The 5242-nt window shown below is 37.6% G+C and overlaps 1 pseudogene; it reads right to left on the reverse strand.

Moving 5' to 3' along the window:
• Positions 1 to 5028, reverse strand: part of LOC104997425 — a 25451-nt pseudogene extending 20423 nt beyond the window's left edge.
• Positions 5029 to 5242: the final 214 nt, after the last annotated feature.

The raw sequence follows: 5242 nt of genomic DNA on the forward strand, positions 1-5242 counted from the left end.
TGTCCGACTCTAGCGACCCCATGGACTGCAGCCTACCAGGCTCCTCCGTCCACGGGATTTTCCAGGCAAGAGTACTGGAGTGGGGTGCCATTGCCTTCTCCACATCTCTGTCACTTACTCCCCATGAAAACTTGAGTAGGTTACCTTACTTAAGTTCAGGTATGTATAAAATGAGAATAATACTGCCTGTGAATAAGATTTCTATGTCTCTATCCTATGAATTAATAAATATGATGGACTTAGATGTCCTGGAAGAGAGTAAATTCTCAACAAATATTTACTAATTTCCTTCTGCTCCCCACATTAGTAAACAACAGAAAAGAAGAGGAAGTTCAAAAAGTATTTGTTGTTGAATGGATGTACTCACAGAATCAAGATTAGAAATCATCCAGATATGCATGGTATGTTTTGCTCTGGAATGGCCGATTCACATCAATATATGACAAAAACCACTATAATATTGTAAAGTAATTAGACTCCAATAAATTTTTTTTTTAAGAAATCATCCAGATATGAAGAATCTATTGGACTCTCACCTTTTGCTTACTTTTTCAAACTGAAGGTATTAGAATCAGAAAGCAGACATTGATAATTCAAATATTATCCCCTGATGTTTTTTTACATTCTAATATTAATCTCTGATATTTTAAGTTTACTTGCTGTTCAAGGAACTCTCAAGAGTCTTCTCCAACACCATAGTTCAAAACCATCAATTCTTCTGTGCTCAACCATCATTATGCTCCAACTCTCTTATTCATACATGTCTACTGGAAAAAACATAGCTGTGACTACACTGACCATTGTCAATAAAGTAATGTCTTTGTTTTTTAACATGTCTAGGCTTATTTTAATATGCTGTCTAGGTTTGTAATAGTTTGTCTTCCAAGGAGCATGTGTCTTTTAATTTCATGGAGCAGTCACCATCTGCAATGATTTTGGAGCCCAAGAAAATAAAGCCTGGAGAAGGAAATGACAAACCACTTCAGTATCCTTGCCTTGAGAACCCCAGTAACAGTATTAAAAGACAAAATGTTAAGACACTGAGAGATGAACTCCCTAGGTTGGTAGGTGCCCAATATGCTGATGGAGAAGAGTGGAATGGAGAAATAACTCCAGAAAGAATGAAGAGGCTGAGCCAAAGTGAAAACAATGTCCAGTTGTGGATGTGACTGCTGATGGAAGTCAAGTCTGATGCTGTAAAGAACAGTATTGCCTAGGAAACTGAAATGTTAGGTCCATGAATCAAGGTAATTTGCAATTGACCAAACAGGAGATTTTGAAAAATTGCTTAGTTGAGTAAATTCTCAAAGTCATGACAATACAAAAAGTTATGACCAATCTAGACAGCTTATTAAAAAGCAGAGACATTACTTTGCTGACAAAGGTCCATCTAGTCAAAGCTATGGTTTTTCCAGTAGTCATGTATGGATTTGAGAGTTGGACTCTAAAGAAAGCTGAGCACCGAATAATTGATACTTTTGACTTGTGGTGTTGGAGAAGAATCTTGAGAGTCCCTTGGACTGCAAGGAGATCCAACCAGTCCATCCTAAAGGAGATCAGTCTTGGGTGTTCATTAGAGGTACTAATGTTGAAGCTAAAACTCAAATACTTTGGCCACCTGATGTGAAGAACTGACTCATTTGAAAAAAAAAAACCCCTAATGCTGGGAAAGATTGAAGGCAGGAGGAGAAGGGAACAACAGAAGATGAGATGGTTGGATGGCATCTCCAACTCAATGGACATGAGTTTGAGTAAACTCTGGGAGTTGGAGATGGACAGGGAGGCCTGGTGTGCTGCAGTCCATGGGGTTACAAAGAGTCGGGCATGACTGAGCGATTGAACTGAACTGAACTGAAACAGGAGATAGTAAGAGTGAACATTGACATTTTAGGAATCAGTGTACTAAAATGGAGCAGAATGAGTAAATACAATTCAGATGACCATTATATCTACTGTGGACAAGAATCCCTTTTAAGAAATGGAAAAGCCTTCATAGTCAAGAAAAGAGTCTGAAATGCAATACTTGGATGCAATTTCAAAAATGACAGAAGGATCTCTGTTCGATTCCAAAGCAAACTATTCAATACCATAGTAATCCAAGTATATGCCCCAATCACTAAGGCCAAAGAAGCTGAATTTGAATGGTTCTCTGAAGACCTACAAGACCTTCTAGAACTAACATCAAAAAATATTTCTTTTTCATCATAGGGGGCTGAAATGCAAAAGTAGGAAGTCAAGAGATACCTGGAGTAACAGGCAAATATGGCTTTGGAGTACAAAAATGAAGTGGGGCAAAGACTAACAGAGTTTTGCCAAGAGAACACTCTAGTTATAACCAGAGAAGATTCTACATTGGACATCACCAGATGATGGTCAATACCAAAATCTGATTGATTATATTTTTTGCAGCCAAAGTGGAAGAAGCTCTATACCGTCAGCAAAGAAAAGATGGGAGCTGACTGTGGCTCAGATCATGAACTCCGTATTACCAAATTCAGACTTGAATTGAAGAAAGTAGGGAAAACCACTAGACCATTCAGGTATGACCTAAATCAAATCCCTTACGATTATACAGTGGCAATGGCACCCCACTCCAGTACTCTTGCTTGGAAAATCCATGGACAGAGGAGCCTGGTAGGCTGCAGTCCATGGGGTCACTAAGAGTCGGACACGACTGAGCGACTTCACTTTCACTTTTCTCTTTCATGCATTGGAGAAGGAAATGGCAACCCACTCCAGTGTTCTTGCCTGGAGAATCCCAGGGACGGGGGAGCCTGGTGGGCTGCCGTCTATGGGGTCACACAGAGTCGGACACGACTGAAGTGACTTAGCATAGTATTAGCAGTGACAAATAGATTCAAGGGATTAGATCTGATAGACAAAGTGCATGAAGAACCTTGAACAGAGGTTCACAACATTGTACAGGAGGCAGTGATCAAAACCATTCTCTCAAAAAGAAACGCAAAACAGCAAAATGGTTGTCTGAGGAAGCCTTACAAATAGTTGAGAAATGAATAGAAGCTAAAGGCAAAGGAGAAAAGGCAAGATATATCCATTTGAATGCAGAGTTCCAAAGATTTAGAGCAAGGAGGGATAAGAAAGCCTTATTAAGTGATCAATCCCAAGAAATAGAGAAAGCATTAAAATGGAAAAGACTAGAGGTTTACTTAGTAAATGGCATTTAATCCATTGAGAGGGAAAGAGTAATACTAGATAGTTTCCAGAGAAACTCATTCACAACTAAGCAATTTTTCTTCTCAATAGAGATACTAGATAATGGAGATGTTAGAGAGATTAAAATAATAGAAGAACTGAATCTAGATGGAGAAGTCAGGAACTTTGATTCTGAAAGCTAAACAGAGCCTCAGCTATGAGTTCATAGAAATGTTTAATTTTAAAGACAAATAAACACAAAGTTTATACAAAATATCAGATTGCTTTGGACATAGATTTTTTTTTTTTACTGATCCAGGTTTAGAAGGATATTTCCTCATGACTAAACTTCATTTGATTTTTAAATATAGTTAATGAAATTTCTTACTATAGCATATCAGAAATGGCTAATACTCTTTGTAATTCCTCCTATTAAGAGGTGGAGGCTATTTCTTCACCCTTTGAATTTGGGCTTTCCTCCTGACCTGGTTTACCAATAGAAGGTGACAGAAGTGATTTTGTGTGACTTCCAAATCTAGTCTAAAACTTTCATGCAACCTATTCTAGAATTCTGCTATCATCTAAAAAGGTCCAAGGTTTTCTGTTGGAGAGGTCACCTGGAGGAGACATCAAAGTATCCTGCTAATCTGCAAACCCCAGCCATGTGAGTGACACTTTCTTGGACTGTTCCACTTCTGTCAAACCTGGTAACTAACAGTAGCATAAAGATTAAGCCCAGGCAAAACCCACTGAAGAGACATTTTCTTATGCCCAGCCCATTTTTCTGATTCATAGGGTCGTGTGCAAACAGTATGGTTTCTCTTTTAAACCATGAGTTTTAGGATAGCTTATTTTACAGCAATAAATAACAGACATTATAATTTATGAAAAGTGCAGTGCATATGTAGCTTTCAAAATAAATAAGCCTCAGGAATATTAACATATTGGGTTATTATTGTCACAGGAACATCTCCAGTGTCACAGAGTTCTAGACTACTTTGCACATTCTCCTGAATAGTTGATACCTTTTGACTAAGAAGTTGTTATATTTCCATTTTGACACTAAACATAAGAAGATACAAATTATACCACTCTAACCCACACAAAGAAGATAAGATTTCTTTTCATCTACTGGAGGGAAAATGTAATAAACCAGACTTACCTAATACTTCACTGTAAAATTTATCCCACTTCTTGTTAAAAGTCTCATGCAAAGTCAAAATATAGGTCATACACCATATTTGTCACTCTCTCCATAAATATCATTTTGTCACTTAGTTCAAATATTATAATAGGTATGTAGGAAGGAGGTCATATAAGCCCTCCACAGAGTTTTTCATATGTATTGCCTGTGGTAAATTTAAGACTGTAGACCAAAGATAGGGTAAGCAGTTTAACCAGCAGCTCAACACAAGGAGAAATTGCATCTCTAAGAACAACATCACATCTGGACTCTCTCAGTTTTTTCATAAGTTTTTTTGTTTAAAACTGCATCCGCATAGAGCTTTTGAACAGTATCAGAATATTTGTGATATGTTTTTTTTGCATCTTTGAATCATATGCCCATAATGTACTCTTTGGTAATTCATATGCCCATATCTTGATCTATTTCATAAAATGCAAATCAGGCTCATTCTTAGTGAAGGATATAGGATAAGCCTCAAATTTAAGGGTAGATGGTTTACTGGGATCCACCAGGATGGAAGCTGAAGATGCTAGCACAGTCACTTCATGATCCCTCTGAGCAAGTTCATCCAAAACTGTCTTGAAATTGATCCAGTGATTCTATTCCATTGGCTATACCAGAACCTTTTCACAGAAGTCACAGCTGAAATAAAAAGAAAGCACAAGAAGAAAAGCCCATCTCTTAGACATCTTGATAAAATCCAAACCTTCATAAGCTTCCTTAATTTCAGAGGTAGCTCTCTGTTATATCCGGGACAGAATCAATTAAGTAGTTAAAATATAACTGCCACTTGGTAAGGTCACAATGACTATGAGCTAAAGACTGTTTCCAAGAGTCTGCCTAGGCAATTTCTCTGCAAGCTAATCTCCAGTTTAGAGGCTTTGGAAAGCAAATAGATAAAAG

The sequence above is a fragment of the Bison bison genome, unplaced genomic scaffold (genome assembly GCF_000754665.1).
Source record: "Bison bison bison isolate TAMUID 2011002044 unplaced genomic scaffold, Bison_UMD1.0 scf7180017864308, whole genome shotgun sequence".
In the NCBI taxonomy this organism is placed as follows: Eukaryota; Metazoa; Chordata; class Mammalia; order Artiodactyla; family Bovidae; genus Bison; species Bison bison.